The following is a 17640-nucleotide window of genomic DNA, read 5'->3' as shown; positions in this document are numbered from 1 at the left end:
AATAATAAAACAAAGAGAAGAAAAAAAGAAAGCAATGGTCATAAGCATTTTCAAACTGAGAATTTTGAAACAATTCTCTATATTAAGTGCCTCATTTAAATTATGTAAAAAGAAATCTAAAAGAACAGATTTATAGAAGAAGCTACTCATAAATGAATCTTATTTAGAAAAGCTTAATGATCAACATCAAAATCTATTCTTTGGAACTTTATGATTTATAGCGGTGCTAAGTTTCTCTAAAAATAAGTCAATACAACAAATATACTTAATGAGTTTTCATAAACATGCCTTTCTCAATTCTGATAAACATCATTAATGGGCCTTCAATTACTCAACACTAGTACTAGGAGTCTTTGAAGTGAAGCTAGTAACTCATTATGCAGGTATTCTGATTAAATTTTAAGACCATTGTGTAGAGATAGCTTTGTCTTTAATCACGGGAAGCAGTCAATGATGCTTTCAGAATTTACCTCATATACATGCCACAAATTTTCTCTAGTTACCTGTGGAAATATGCCTTTTTGGGGTTGAATACTATTGCATGATGAAAGCCACCTTTGGGAAATGTCAATATTCTGACTGGGCTATTCCAAAGGCCAGATCTTTGGAGAAATCTTTTATTCCTTAGCCATTGGGCCCTGTCAACCATAAAATACTGACAGAGTACAAGAAAATTATATATGTAACATGCCCTAAAACAGTCAGTAAAGGCACCTATAAAATCAGGAAATTCAATAGCTTTGTCAGCATTTTGCACCAAAGCCATAACAAATATTTTACGGTGTCATTGTTTGAAACTTAATGATACTACATAGAATTCTGAGATTGAATATGATCAAATACAGTTGTTAAGTAATAATAAATGTCTTCACATCTCAGCCAATAAGAGATAACTCAAAATAATAATCAATGTGACATGTTTTTGGCCGTTTCAACGGACTCTTTTGTTTTTTAAGATTGATTTATTGATTTAAGAAGGGGGAGAGGGAGAGTGAGGAGGAGAAATAGAGGGAAAGAGAGAGTGAGTCTTAAGCAGACTCCATGCTGAACATGGAGCCCAAAGCAGGGTTCAGTTTCACAATCCTAAGATCATGACCTGAGCTCCAACCAAGAGTCACACACTTAACAAACTACACCACCCAGATGCCCCACAACAGACTCTTCAAGATGAGCTACGAGCACTAGAATATATAGTCAAACAAGTACCTTAACAGGTGAGAAGTTTGTCAGGATTTCAACCAGAGAGAATAAGACAGTGACTGTGAACTTCTACTTTGATTTCTTTATCTAGATAACCACCCAATTATTCTATGCACACAAAATTCTTTTTTTAATATCTTTGTATTTTTTTAAGAAAACAGTTGTCCATCTCCAACTATATTCAAAACGTGTTTTCCAATTCACAGCATGCTTTTATTTTATTTGAAATGTACATTTACTTAAAAGCCCAACTTCGTCTGATTACAAAGGATAAGGGAATCCTATAACATGAGTAGACATCATTACTAGAGAAAAATTACAATGTTAAAAACAACCAATGATCAAAAAATATGTTTATATATATTTTTTCTGGTTGTTTAATTAAAGACTTCAGGTGGGGGTGGGGGAAGACCAATATGCTGAATTTAAGCACGAGAGTACAAACTGAAATTTTGAAAAGTTCTAAAGAGCTCATCTGAGTCATTTCCCCAAAATGTACTTAAAAAGATTTGCTTCTGTATCTCCAAGCAGACGTGATATTATTTTGGGTCTCACAACCACTTTAGCTGAGAAACTAATTTCTCACATATATTCTTCTTGTGATATGCTCTTGCATTTTATAGAGTAGGTAAAGCATTGATACAAGACTTAAATAACTTCAGCTTTGCATTCTTGCTAGTAATAAACATACCTCATATTAACTGATAACTTATTGCATTCCAGACATCGTCTAGTATTGCTTACATGTATCATCTCATGTAATACCAGTGTCCTATTTTTCTCACTTTATAGATAAGAAAATTGAGGCACAGAAAGGTAGAGTGTTTTTCTCTAACAGTCACAGAGTGAGTAGTGGAGTTTCGATTTAAATCTAGGATGTTTGACTCCACAGCCCACATACTTAGCTACTGTACTATAACTAACTAGCTAGTTGACCTTGATAAAGTCATAGCCTCTCCGGGGAACTGGCCGATTTCTGAAATCGCAAATGAGCTTGGAAATTCTGTAATCCTATGAAAATACATTGCATGTTCTGTGACCCTGTATATTTTGTAATTGTGTTTTACCCACACATTCAAATGCTGTATTTCACAGCTGTTCATTCTGTTTTAGTCAATTATGTAGATTAGCCTACCCCAGACAAGCAAAAACAGGCCTCTCCCCAAGGAGTCCCACTTAATATTCTCCCCTGATTGAAGGTCTCCCTCAGCATTTTTCTTCCAGCCTATGCTCTTGATTTACCTCCACAGAGTCCTGCTTAAATTAAAATCTCCAACACTCATGCATAATTGTTTTTAAAAGCTCTTTACAAGTCCTCATATAGAGTCACATGCGCTAGTACACTCAACTTTGTAATCACCAAAAAAAGTAAGATTGCTAGCAATCATGTTCCCATTTGATAAATCGTGCATTTGAGATTAGAGCTATTTGTACTGTTCTGCAGCTGTTTGGCCTTCTGTGACTCTTTGCTTTTCTGGAATCTTATCCTCTGTAAAGATACTGTGACCATTTTACACAGGTTTCTGCTACAAATCCTGGGGCTATTATCAAAGACATTTCCTTAAAATAACATGCCTGTAGAATCCAAACAGCAGTATTGAACAGAATCTCACTTTGCAAGTATATAAATCCCACTCAATCAAAAATATTAATCAATATGGACATACAGTCTAAGCCTTTATTCTTCTGCAGTCAGTTGCTTGTTTACCAAGATTTCCCACATTACATTCTCGATGGTCTCATCTGCAAACTGTGGATTATTTCAGCAATGAGAATATGTTCCCTTCTTTCTAAATAATGTCTTAAAGGAAGTCTGAGTCCCTAAGAAAAAGTGATCCTTCTATTTTTTGACTCATAACCTTACCACTAAAATTTGATTTCAGATCAGTGTAAGGGATTTAACTGAACTAGAGCCACTTACCAACTAGAAAGACATAGAGTTGGGACTCAGATGATCTCAACAGTGATTTTGTTTTGTTTCTGAAATTTAAAACAATATCCATGTATGCCAGAAACTTTTTGTTGCATTCATCAAAATACATTTAAAATGTTTAATTTTGATTTTTAACACATCTAGTATCATACCATTTCAGAATAAATTAATCAGTTTTATTCTAGTCTTTTATTTGTTTATTTGTTTCAAGAAAGCAAGTAGTTCACAGATGCTGATTTATAGCTAGCCAATGTCAGGCTGGGGTTACAACCTCACTTGGGTCTATTGCCATTTCTTCCAAACCCTTCCAGTACTATTTTATAATATAAACTACACATGCTGGATGTCTTCCTTTGCCTCTCCAGCTCCACCCTCCACCCTTCATCACCATATTTTGTGGCCTTACAGAATAGAATGTTTGGATTTCATAAACTGTCTCCCTGATTCTCTGGCTTCAGGTTGGATTTGGCCACTGGGGAGTAGACCAGGAGTTTAGAGGAGGAAGGAGAGCAGGGGAACTCACTCCTCGGCTCCATTCCTGTGGAACTTGTGTCCAGGTTCCCCTGCCCCTGCCTTATTCTCCCTCTTTACATCTGGCATGCCAGGGAATGGATGGGAAATCTGATGATCTTATGTTGGGGACGGGAGAGCGCTGTTCTTTTTGTAAACTTCCCTTTTAATACATTGTCTTCAAATTATCCCATTTTCAGAGTGTTCTCTGTTTCCTGTTGGGCCCTTGGCTGACAAACTATATTGTAGAAATGTACTTAAAATCTGAGGTTTTTTGAGTTAGACTGTCAAAAAAATTAGAAGCATTTCATTCCTGGGTCCTTTGTCTAGGGATTTTAGGGATGAGGGAATGAAGCTTCCCTCTACCTTAAATGAACTTCCCCCCTTCTATGACTACAGTCTCAGTTCATCACACCTAGGAAGCATTCTCCCTCCACCTTAGCTAAAGTAGCCCTAACTCCCCAATCCATTGGCCACTGTCATATTTCATTTTACTTCTTTATTTCATTATACTTGTCATTATCTGAAATTATCCTGTGTATGCATTTGTTTGTTCATTACTTTCTGTCTCCTTAGGAGACTCAGGGTCTATCTGAAGTTGGGTTTTCTAGTAGACCATAAAGGAGACTTATCAAGCATCATCACCTATGAAAGAAAGGGAGAAGAGGCAGGACTGGACACAAAAAGTGTCAGCACAGGATTCAGACCTAATGGCATGGAAGTTCTGGAGGGAATATTGCCATCAGAGTACCTATATGAGCCTGACAGGGCCTTTAAACCTTCTCCCTCCCCACCACTGCAACACACACACACACACACACACACGCAAACACACACACACTCCTTCCTTAAGCAACTGGTATCCAAGATCTGAGGAAAAGACATACCATATGAAAAGCTCAGAGAAACACTTTTTTGTAGTAGATCCAGCTTTTAACATGCCATCACAACATATTTTCCCTGCAGTACATAGTTGCAACTGTGATAACCTTAACCAGTAAAGTAAAACAGGCTTTACTGCAATAACAGTAACATAACTGCTGTTATGTTTCAAACATGAAAAACGAATTACAAAAATCTACTCCTGTCACATACTGGCAACTCACCTTGTACTTCCAATTCCAATAAAATCCAGAAGTACTGTAGTCTCTGGCTGTTCTGCCACACTGATCTCCAATGGTAAAGATTTCCAACTAAATGACAGTTTTTCTATTTAAGAGTTAAGTCTTTTACATAAAATAGGCACCAGATGTATGGAAACAATGCTTAACACCATTAGAAACCACAAATTTGTAGAAATACAGATTAAGCCATGATTATTATTGCTTATCTAATCAGCAAAAATGTAAAGGAATTATAATATTCAGGTTTATAGATTCTGCAGGGAATCTTATGCTGGTGGTAGAACTCAATGTAAATCAGTACAAACTTTCTGAGTGGTAATTTGACAACACTAATCAAAACCCCCAAAATAAGCAGCCTTTTTTCTTGAAATTCCACTTTAAGAAATTAATCAAAAATGAAATCATGTAAAACTATATACAAAGATGTTAAGTATGACTTTAAACTGGAAAAAAATAGAAACATTTTATACCTATAAATAATAACATAAGGATAATTAAATGCATTTTGATTTAGTAATATAATGCAATAAAAAGCACTTTGAGAAGAATGTGGACATAGAAAAGTGCTCTTGATTTTTTTCAGAGGCAAAAAAAAACATTAGAAAACAGTTAAGTGCAATCTCATATTTACTTAAGGAGGTATACTGGCGCACAATTAAATGGCTAAACGTATACTAAAATAAATAGCGGAAATGTAGTTGGGTTTTGTTGTCTTATATTTTCTGTTGTTTCACCATTTTTCTGATGAATTAATGGTTGCTTTACTCTGAAAAATGTTAACGTAATTTTTCCTGTCTGCTTTAGTCTTGACCAAGACTATTCAGTATTACTCATTTACTCTATTTGCAGCAACATTTGTTCTGTATTGTGAATGTTTGATAATGTTCAGGATACTTAGATTCCATGGGTTGGAAATGTTGGTCAGCATGTTAATTGTGTCAAATATAGCTGCTTCAATAAATTTCCTATGCCATTAAAATGTTGGCAGAAATGTCATCATTTGATTATAAATTCTTAAGGTAGAAAGGATGATTAAATGATGTATAGATATACAAATAGCTTTCTGATGAGTGAATTCCTTTCATTAGATCGCTATAATTATTGTTCTTTTTTTTTTTAATTTATTTATTTTCAGAAAAAACATTATTCATTTTTTTTTTACCACACCCAGTGCTCCATGCAAGCTGTGCCCTCTATAATACCCACCACCTGGTACCCCAACCTCCTACCCCCCCGCCACTTCAAACCCCTCAGATTGTTTTTCAGAGTCCATAGTCTCTCATGGTTCACCTCCCCTTCCAATTTACCCAAATTCCCTACTACTCTCTAACGCCCCTTGTCCTCCATGCTATTGGTTATGCTCCACAAATGAGTGAAACCATATGATAATTGACTCTCTCTGCTTGACTGATTTCACTCAGCATAATCTCTTCCAGTCCCGTCCATGTTGCTACAAAAGTTGGATATTCGTCCTTTCTGATGGAGGCATAATACTCCATAGTGTATATGGACCACATCTTCCTTATCCATTCATCCATTGAAGGGCATCTTGGTTCTTTCCATAGTTTGGCGACTGTGGCCATTGCTGCTATAAACATTGGGGTACAGATGGCCCTTCTTTTCACGACATCTGTATCTTTGGGGTAAATACCCAGGAGTGCAATTGCAGGGTTGTAGGGAAGCTCTATTTTTAATTTCTTGAGGAATCTCCACACTGTTCTCCAAAGAGGCTGCACCAACTTGCATTCCCACCAACAGTGTAAGAGGGTTCCCCTTTCTCCACATCCTCTCCAACACATGTTGTTTCCTGTTTTGTTAATTTTGGCCATTCTAACTGGTGTAAGGTGATATCTCAATGTGGTTTTAATTTGAATCTCCCTGAGGGCTAATGATGATGAGCATTTTTTCATGTGTCTGATAGCCATTTGTATTTCTTGATTGGGAAGTGTCTGTTCATATCTTCTGCCCATTTTTTGATGTGTTTGTCTGTTTCGTGTGGGTTGAGTTTGAGGAGTTCATTATAGATCCTGGATATCAACCTTTTGTCTGTACTGTCATTTGCAAATATCTTCTCCCATTCCGTGGGTTGCCTCTTTGTTTTTTTTGACTGTTTCCTTTGCTGTGCAGAAGCTTTTGATTTTGATGAAGTCCTAACTTGAACCTCTCCAGTGACTTGAATTCACTCTTTCTGAAAAGACCCTATTCCATCTTTGAAAAGCTATGATTACCAGAAAGTTTTTCTGTATTTAACAGAAGTTTCAATTTCTTTAGCTATAAATTGTTTCTCTATATACTTTGCAGTATTTTGTATAGGGAGTGTTTTTATTTTACTTAGTGATTCATGTTTTTGATGTTATTTTGTCATCAAAGCTATAAATCATTTACATTCTTGTTTCTTAAATTGCTTATGTCTAGACAGTCCCTCTCCATCCTAGGATGAGATAAAGATTTTTTCTACATTTCTGTTTCACAGTTTCAAATTTTATAGTAATTCTTAAATCCATTTGGAATTGTTACTGATATACTGTATGCACTGAGGACATATTTAAGATTTTTCATGGAAAGAATGAGCTATGATTTTTTGACTAGCAAATTGTCATTTTTTAATGTCATAAGTGGTAAAAATATGGATAAAGTAGAATTCTCAAAATTGCTGATAAAAATGTAAATTGATTCAAACTTTATAAAGGGCAGTTTGGTTATCAGAACGTTTCACATACTGGCTAGTAGTTTTGCTTTTTGGAAATTTATTGAGGAAAACAGAGAAGAGGACAAAGAAGCATGTACAAGGATATTCATCCTTGCATGACACATCATTATAAGGAATAGAGAACACAGCAGCTGGTAAACTGATGGTATAAGACTCTCATACACATGAACACAGAGATCAAGAATAAGCACTTTGGAAATGACCAAGGAGTCTTGAGCTCAGGTCTTGATTCTGTGTTTTGCTGTGTTTCCTTGAGCCAACATATGAGGAGGAACTTCTACAATGCAAAAGGTCCTTCTGAATCTGGAAAATTATTTATTCAGAATTCTACAGAAGCATGACCCTGAGAATCTCACCAAAAAGTAATTAAGACTAACTTTCTTTTGACTAATGGAAATCATTTTATTTATCCAGAGGTGTTTAGTTACTTAGGACGGAATTTTGAAGTGAGTGTGGGGGGTGACAAAAGCAGTTCACAGCAACTAAAAACTGAAATTCAGAGAGCCCCACACAAGTAAAGACTGATTAAAACAAAACAAAAAGGTGTGGGGGCGCCTGGGTGGCTCAGTGGGTTAAAGCCCCTGCCTTCAGCTCAGGTCATGATCCCAGGGTCCTGGGATCAAGCCCCACATCAGGCTCTCTGCTCAGCGGGGAGCCTGCTTCCCCCTCTCTCTCTGCCTGCCTCTCTGCCTACTTGTGCTCTCTGTCTGTCAAATAAATAAATAAAATCTTAAAAAAAAAAAAAAGTGTGCCTTGGTGGTTCAGTTAGTTAAGCTTCTCACTTCACCTCAGGTCATGATCTCAGGGTCCAGGGATCCAGCCCCGTATCAGGCTCCTTGCTCAGGGAGGAGACTGTTTGTCGCTCCTTCTGCCCCTCCACCCCCTGCTGAGGTGCTTGCAGCCTTCTCTGTCTCTCTCTCAAATAAATAGAATCTTTAAATTAAAAAACAATTAGAGGGCACCTGGGTGGCTCAGTGGGTTAGGCTGCTGCCTTCGGCTCAGGTCATGATCTCAGGGTCCTGGGATCGAGTCCCGCATCTCTGCTGAGCAGAGAGCCCGCTTACCTCTCTCTCTCTCTCTCTCTCTCTCTCTGGCTGCCTCTCTGCCTACTTGTGATCTCTCTCTGTCAAATAAATAAATAAAATCTTTTTTAAAAAAATAACTAAATAATTTTTAAAAATAGAGGCTAAATTGGAAAAAGGTATATTTGAAAAATTCTTACTAAAACACATCTATAATGCAGAGTTGTTTGAAGACACAGAGGAAAAGAAAAAAAAAAATCACCTTATACCCAAATGATGGCCCACTTTCTTAAGTTTAGTTGACAAAATAAACAGGTAAAGCAGAATGAAGTGGTTCATAATTTTTAAAATGGGACCACTTTAAAAGAGACTTTTATTTTTTAATTTTTTAAAAGATTTTATTTATTTATTTGACAGAGAGAGATATCACAAGTAAGTGGAGAGGTAGGCAGGGAGAGAAAGAGAGAGGAGGAAGCAGGCTCCCCTCTGAGCAGAGAGCTGGATGCGGGGCTATATCCCAGGACCCTGGGATCATGACCTGAGCCAAAGGCAGAGGCTTTAACCCACTGAGCCATCCAGGCACCCCTAAAGGAGGCTTTTAAAGAAACAGAAAAGGCTTTAAAAAAACATAAACACATTAAAATAACAATTTACAATAGAAATTACTCAAGTATTATTATAGCATGTTGCAAAAAACCAAGCATGAAAATAAGCACATCCAATTCTGGGGTAAAAAATGAAAACCTATAACAGAAGTTATCATAAGGGTAAAGGTGTGTATCACTGTGTTTATATGGACAATTTCATTTCACCAAAACTGGGAGAGGGAAACAGAACTGGAAGAATGAGAGAATGGACAACAAAGTTAAAGAATGCCTGCGGTGTCAGTGTTTTGCCTAAATGCTGTATTGGTCTCTCTGTCTCTCTATCTGTTTCTATCTCTAGGAAGAAGAAAAAGAATATGACAAAATGGCTTCATACTTCAGGAAAACGTTACTGGATATTAAAACCTGAAAATTAATTGTTTAGCAAATGGCTGGATGGGTTCTGCTGTTCCAGCTGGAGAAGAGAGAGTAGACTGATGGATATAGTAACAGCCTCTATTTATATGGAGGGCTCAAGGGAGTGATGATCTGCTGTTCACATTTTCTCCTATGGACCAAATGGAAGCTATGGTCATAAATTCTATCATGAAGGACGTGGAAGATTTAGGTTAAACAGAAAGATGACTTGGCTGGTCATGAAGGCTGTAAAATAATGAAATGGCTCCCCAGGGTAGATGGTAGATTTCCCTTTCTGAAGATGATGTGTAAAGAATAGGCTCATCTGTCAGGGTGATGAAGGCGGGGTGGGGGGGCTAACCATGGCACAAGGAGAGTCTCAGTGATGGGCTGTACTTTCTGGTTCACTAAAGCAGCATCTATCTTTAATTTTCAGCTACCGAAGCAAATGCCCCAATTCTTTGCAGCCTCAGCACACCTTTGCTAATTTGGCTTGTAATGGATTTTAGCTTAATAAAACAGACAATAACTTAGGACTCCCTAAATGTAATTAAATAACTAAAGGGTTGTAATACAGCCTATAAACATTGAAAGTATTTCAAGGCATGCTTAATGACAGCAAGGGCTAGGTAAAGATCTATTCCTGTCAAGTAATTATTAACAAAATCATTCAAGATTATCCTTATAGCCCTGGGATGCAACATTATATGTTGGTCATAATTTTTGTGCTCGGTGTTCATATTAGTTAAGGCATTTGTGGTTATGTAATATTACAATGTTGCTAATGAGTAATTATTTCTATAAGTGATTAAGATGTATCACTGTGACATAAGCAATTTTATATTTGCTATCTCAATGGATTTCTTGTCTTCCCCCATCCTAACCCCCACCTCAAAGCTCATTCAACTGTCTTTTCTTGACAGGAAAAAAATAGTCTAATAATTGCCAAATGCACACCATTCCTGAGAGAAAAACAATGCAACAAACTATTCTCTATCAATTCTTAACCTACCATTAGGGAGTAAAGAGAGTATAAGGACTTTGAGCTGGGTATGTATTAATTTAAAAACCTAAACCTAAAATTTTCAAGTTAATTATAATTTGGTAAATGAGTTCGAGAAAGATTTAAGCTCCTGAATTATAATATACCTGAGTGACAATAAAGAAATGACCAAAGTTAATATCCATAGTGAGTCTACATTTTTGCATGATGCTTGCTAAGAACTGGAGAAAATATTTTATAAAATTACTAAGATGTGGTCTTTGGCCTTAAGACCTTAAAATCAAAGCTCAAATACAAGATCCAGGAAGAAAGTGGTCTAAGAGGATATTAACTATATAAATTTGGAATAATTATTTAACTTCTTTGAGTCTCAATAATAATAATAACATGTCAACATAAGGGCATCTACCTCTTAGTATGGATATAAAAACTTAAACAATACATAGAAATTGTTTAGCATGGTATAAGCATACCTACAAACTTTAGCTATAAATATAATAATATTTATTTTTTACTTATACTTATTATTGTTAGACATATGTGTTAATTATGAATAATATGTATTATAAGATCTCCAGTAAGGAAGATGATTGGAAACTGAAGCATCCACTGCAGAGAAAATGAGCTATCAGCTAGGTGACAGAGAATAGATAAGATTTTATTAAACAGAATGTAGGTAGGAGGATTTTCTCATCAGCTTTGCACAGGGTGAGCACATGCTCAGAGTCAGGACATAGGGGTAAAATGGATAGAGAAATTTGCATGGTAAGCAAATTTGTTGAGATTCATTCCTGTTAGAAAGGCTGAATGTAGTGGTTGACCTTTTATTCCAAGCAACTTGGTTTATATTTTTATTCACTGAAAATTACAGAACATGGTATAATATAATTTGAAAAAAAGTAGTAAAATTATGAGATACTTAAATCTGATTGAGGAGTCACATGCTCAGACACCTAAAGGGTCCAGTTTATGGCCTCTGTAGTATGTGGAATAGGCTTAACATAAGACAACTGGGAATGGTGAGGACTGGGGTGAACCAGAGAAAACATACCTTGTCTCAACAAAGTATTTCTCAGCTCTAGCTGAATGCTGCTATGTGGGAAATAAGGCCCAATGTCTTCAATCATTGGATTTTTGAATAACTAATTAGAAAATATAAATTTTAAAATGAGATGTCCTAATTTTTATAATGTTGTGTTGGTCAAATAAAACACCTCCATGAATTGGATATGTCTTGAGGGCAGAGAGGAGGCATCCCTTGATATAATCCGTAATTTTACAAATGAAGAAAGCAAGTCTCTGAGACCTTAAGAGAATCACCTGAATTGACACAGAGTGAGTTAGAGGCACCACTGGGATCTGAACCAATGGTAATTTTATCCAAAGGTAAACTAACCCTCACGGGGGGCTAGGCTTTATCCCAGTCAGCATGGAACCATGTGAGCACATGCCCAGAGCGAGGGCATCTTGGAAGTTTCAGTGCAATGTCCATTTTACTAATACATGACTTTAAGTTCTAGATTATTTTTCATTAGAGTCTGAAAGTAAACAATGTAGCAGATGAACAGAGTCAAAATAAAATTTTAAAAAACAAATATAAGCATTGGTTCTCTTTTCTTGGTTTTAGTGTAATAGAGAGGAAAGAACATGTCCAGGGGAGTCACATGGCCCTGTGTTTACCATTTCCCAGTAATGTCACTTGAGGAAGTTAGTTTGCTTGTTTTTAAAATGGAAATAATGATGCTTACCATGTAGGGTTGCTGAAACTCAATAACTTGATGGCATGTTATCACATTTGAGTGATCATGTCATAAAACTTAGTTTTCAAACATTGATTTAAGAAAGTCAAGGAAAGCATGAATGATTTAAGAATCAGGAAAGCATGTTCTGATGTAAGTATTTATAGTCAAGTTCCCTAGGAAGTGTAATTTAAAACTCAGCAAGGATAACAACTAACTAAATTACTAACAAATGGCTCTGCCATTCATATAACCTAGATCAGTGAAAAATCAGACATTGTTAAAGCAGAAATAAAGATGGGTTACACATAGTATTGTTATTAAGATCAGTTGCTTTTATTTGTGATCTCTGTCAAATAAATAAATAAAATCTTTTAAAAAATTAAGATTAGTTGCTTTTATAATATACTATAAGATAGAAGAGTTGTGAGTTAAAGCCAATTTTCACAGTTAAAGAAATGAGCCGAGTTACTGTAAATCTTCAAGAAAACTGATGAGTTGGGGCCAGAAGCAAGCCTTGTAATAGAACAGACTTCTGTATTTACAAATGTGACTCCAAAACACAGAACTAGCATTTTTGGAAAAGAGGTGGGATTATATTTGGCATCAGTCTTGGATTTCAAGCTGGACCTGGCATTTCCAGCTCTGTGACACAGGGGATATTACTAATCCTTCTAACAGTTTGCTTTTCTGTAACTTATGGATAAAAAATGTCCATTTTATAGCAGTGCTATGAGAAATCAAACAAATAATGTCTATGAATCACTTAGAGCAATTACTTGCAAATCCTCAGTGTTAGGTAGAGGGTAACTGCTCTTATCATCATTATTATAATCTATTTTAAGACACAGGGGGAGTAGAATTTTTTTAAGATTTTATTAATTTATTTGAGAGAGAGAAGGTGGTGGAGCAGGTGAAGGAGAGGGAGAGAATCCCAAGCCAACTCTGCGCTGAGTGCAGAGCCCGATTTGGGGCTTGATCTCACAAAACTGAGATTATGACCTGAGCTGAAACCAAGAGTTCGAGGCTTAACTGACTGAGCCATCCAAGCACCCCTAGAATATTTTTTTAAAAAGAAAAAGAAAGGAGTAGTTAAAAATACTATTGCAAAAAAATACTACAGTTAATGCTTTGAACACATGGATAACATGATGAATTTTTTTTATTTTAAAAGTAATATGATTTATGTCAAATCTAGAATGGCAATTCATATCTATGCCTTTGATTTCCATAATTGACAGGAATACACTATCAAATAGCAGCTTCTGTGACACTGGAAACACAGTATGTATACCTTTTATGTTGTCCTAATAATCAGTAAAATATTCCACAAAAACTATGTAAGGAAAGCACTTGATTAAGAGTAGTTTCTAGATTTCCTCTGCATGATTTTTAAACTTCTTTCTCTAATAATGGCTTTAAAAAATAATTTGTTAAAGATTTTGTTTATTTACCTTAGAAATAGAGAGAGCACATGCATGCAAGCAGAGTGGGGAGCAGAGGGAGAGGGGGAGGGAGAGAGAGACAATCTCCAGCAAATTCCATGCTGAGCACAGAGCCCAACATGGGGCTCAATCCCACAACTCTGAGATCAGGACCTGAGCCAGAACTAAGAGTCAGATTCCCAACCAACCAACTGAGCTACCCAGGCTCCCCTCTAATAATGGCTTTTTTAAGGAAGAAACACAAAGCGGTAAGAAATACAGCACTTCCATCTTCAGGTTTATGTAAAAATAAATATCTAAGATTAGTTCATTTAGGTGATTGTTCAATCATTTTTCTCATTCTGGAAAATACTGTTTTATATTTAAAGCATAATTAATGTAATCTTTGATTTCCATAGATACTGAACTGATACCATTTATAGGAATAGTATTCATTAAATACAAAATGTTAACTAAAGATTTTGGGAGTGTTTTATCCCATCTGAGGAACTGGGCCAGGTGCACATATAAAGTGCATCACCACTTTTTTCAATTGGTTAGCATATAGCTTTAAAACGTGAATTAAAAGGCCTTTAATGAAGACATGAATTTTCCAGTTTCCCTAAGGACCCATCTTTCCAGAATCTCTCCAGTTAGTAATGCACTGAAGCCCAGTGGATGTTTGACTCTGTGACACTGGCTTCAAGATACATTCATACCTCAGAGATAATGTAAGTTTGGTTCCAGACCACCACAATAAAGCAAAAATCACAATAAAGTAATTCAAATGAATTTTTTGGTTTCCCAGTAATATAAAAGTTATGTTTATACTACAGTCTATAAAGTCTATAATCTATTATAGTTTATTAAGCTGTAGTACATTATGTCTAAAAAATGATGTACACACCTTAAAACAATTTATTGCTAAAAACGATAACCATTATCCGAGCTTTCAGCAGTTTATAATTCTTTCGCTGGTGGAAGGTCTTTCCTCTATGTTGATGGCTACTGACTTATTAGGGTGATAGTTGGAGAAGGAAGGGGATGCTTGTGTCAATTTCTTAAAATAAGACAATGAAGTTGGCTACATTGATTGACTCTTCCCTTCACAAATGATTTCTCTGTGGGGCACCTGGGTGGCTAAGTTGGTTAAGCAGGTGTCTTCAACTCAGGTCATGATCCCAGGGTCCTGGGATCAAGTCCTGCATCCGGCTCCCTGTTCAGTGAGGACCTTGCTTCTCTCTCTGCCTGCCGCTCCCCCTGCTTGTGTGCTCTCTCTCTCTCTCTCTGTCTGTAAAATAAATGAATAAAATCTTTAAAAACACAACAACGAAAACCCACAAATACTTTGTCTATAGCATGCAGTGCCATTTGATAGCTTTTTACTCACAGTAGAACTTCATTCAAATTTGGTGTCAGTCCTCTCAACCCCTGCTCTGTCAACTAAGTTGACATAATGTTCTAAATCCTTTGCTGTTACTTTGACAATCTTCGCAGCATCTTCATCAGGAGCAGAAGTCATCTCAAGAAGCACTTTCTTGGCTCATCCATGAGAAGCAACTCCTCATCCGTTCAAGTTTTCCCACGAGAGTGCAGCAATTCAGTCCCTTCCTTAGGCTCCACTTCTCGCTCTAGTTCTCTTGCTGTTTCTACCATATCAGCAATTACTTCCTCCACTTAAGTCGTGAACGCCCCACAGCCGTCCACCAGGGTTGAAATCCACTTCTTTCAGACTCCTGGTCATGCTGATAGATTGACCTCTTTCCATGAATCACAAGTGTTCTTAATGGCATCTAGAATGGTGAATCCTTGCCAGAGGTTTTTAATTTACTTTGCCCAGATCCATCAGAGGAATCACTATCTATGGCAACTAGGAAATCTATGAAATCTATGAGAACTATGAAATTTATGGCCTTAATGAGTGTATTTCTTAAATAACAAAACTTGAAAATCAAATTATTCCTTGATCCATGAGCTTCAGAACGGATGTTGTGTTAGTGGGCACGCAAAAAAACATTCATCATGCTGTACATCTCCATCAGAGCTCTTGGGTGGTCAGGTGCATTATCAATGAGCAGTGATATTTTGAAAGGGATCTTTTTTCCCAAGCAATCTTTTTTTTTTCTCAACAGTGGACTATAAATAGGAGTGCTGTCATCTAGGCTTTGCTGCCCCATTTATAGAACACAGGCAGAATAGAGTTCGCATAATTCTTAAAAGGCCCTTGGATTTTCCAAATGGTAAATGAGCATTGGTTTCCACTTAGAGTCACCAGCTGTATTAGCCCCTAACAGGAGAGTCAGCCTATCCTTTGAAGCTTTGAAGCCAGGCATTGACTTCACCTCTCTAGCTACAAAAGTCTTAGAAGCTGTTTTCTTTCAATGGAAGTCTGTTTTGTCCACATTGGATATCTGTTGCTTAGTGTAGTCACCTTTATTAGTTAGCTTAGCTAGATCTTCTAAATAACTTGTGGCAGCTTCTACATCAGTCCTTGCTGCTTCACCTTGAACTTTTGTTTAAGGTTTTATTTATTTATTTATTTATTTATCAGAGAGAGAGATTGAGAGAGCACAAAAGCAGGTAAAGTGGCAGGCAGAGAAAGAGAGAGAAGCAGGCTCCCCGCCAAGCAAGGAGCCTGATGTAGGACCAATCCCAGGACCCTGGGATCATGACCTGAGCCAAAGGCAGTGGCTCAACTGACTGAACCATCCAGGAGTCCCACCTTGCACTTTTCCGTTAAGCAGAAGGCTTCTTCTTTTTTTTTTTTTTTAATTAAATTTATTTATTTTTAAAATTTATTTATTTTTAGAAAAACAATATTCATTATTTTTTCACCACACCCAGTACTCCATGCAATCCGTGCCCTCTATAATACCCACCACCTGGTACCCCAACCTCCCAACCCCCGCCACTTCAAACCCCTCAGATTGTTTTTCAGAGTCCATAGTCTCTCGTGGTTCACCTCCCCATCCAATTTAGCCCAACTCCCTTCTTCTAACACCCCTTGTCCTCCATGCTATTTGTTATGCTCCACAAATAAGTGAAACCATATGATAATTGACTCAGAAGGCTTCTTAAACCTTATGAACCAACCTCTACAAGTTTCAAACTTTTCTTCTGCAGCTTCTTCACCTTTCTCAACTTTCATATATATATATATATATATTTTTAAGATTTTATTTATTTATTTGACAGAAAGATATACAGTGAGAAAGGGAACACAAGTAGCGGGAGTGGGAGACAGAGAAGTAGGCTTTCCGCCAAGCAGGGAGCCGGATGCGGGCTTGATCCCAGGACCCGGGATCACGACCTGACCCGAAGGCAGACACTTAACGACTGAGCCACCCAGATGCCCTGTAACCTTCCTATATTGAAGAGAGTTAGGGCCTGGTCTGAGTTAGGCTTTGGCTTATGGCAATGTTGTGGCTGATGTGATCTTCTGTTCAGATATGAACAGATTTGTTCAGATATGAGCAAGAAGACTGTTTTGCTTTCTTATCATTTATGTGTTCACCAGAGTAGCCTTTTAATTTCCTTCAAGAACTGTTCCTTTGCTTTCACAGTGTGGGTAGCTGGTAAAAGAGACCAAGTTTCCCTCCTATCTAGGTTTTTGACATGCCTTTCTCACTGTATTAAATCATGTCTAGTTTTTTATTTAAAGTGAGAGACAGATGTGTGAGTCTTCCTTTCACTTACACTAAGAGGGCATTGTAGGATTATTAACTGGCCTCATTAACACTATTGTGTCTCAAGAAATATGGGGGCTTGAGGAGAGGGAAAGAGATGAGAGGAATGGTCACATGGTGGAGCAGTCAGAGGACACGCAACGTTTTTCACTTAGGTTTACCATCTTATAGGGTACAGTTTGTTAGGACCCAAAACAAAATAGTAGCACTAAAGATCACTGAACACAGATCACTGTAACAAATATAATAATAATGAAAAAAAATTGAAATACTGTGAGAATTACCAAA

General features: G+C 36.9%; 1 protein-coding gene across 2 annotated transcripts in view; it reads right to left on the bottom strand.

Moving 5' to 3' along the window:
• GABRB2 (gamma-aminobutyric acid type A receptor subunit beta2) overlaps positions 1 to 17640 on the bottom strand; it is a 242750-nt gene that overhangs the window by 126740 nt on the left and 98370 nt on the right. The gene's annotated exons all lie outside the window — the stretch shown is intronic.

The sequence above is a fragment of the Neovison vison genome, chromosome 1 (genome assembly GCF_020171115.1).
Source record: "Neovison vison isolate M4711 chromosome 1, ASM_NN_V1, whole genome shotgun sequence".
Taxonomy (NCBI): domain Eukaryota; kingdom Metazoa; phylum Chordata; class Mammalia; order Carnivora; family Mustelidae; genus Neogale; species Neogale vison.
The sequence above is the reverse complement of the archived record's forward strand: the minus strand, read 5'-3'. Positions and strand labels throughout refer to the sequence as shown.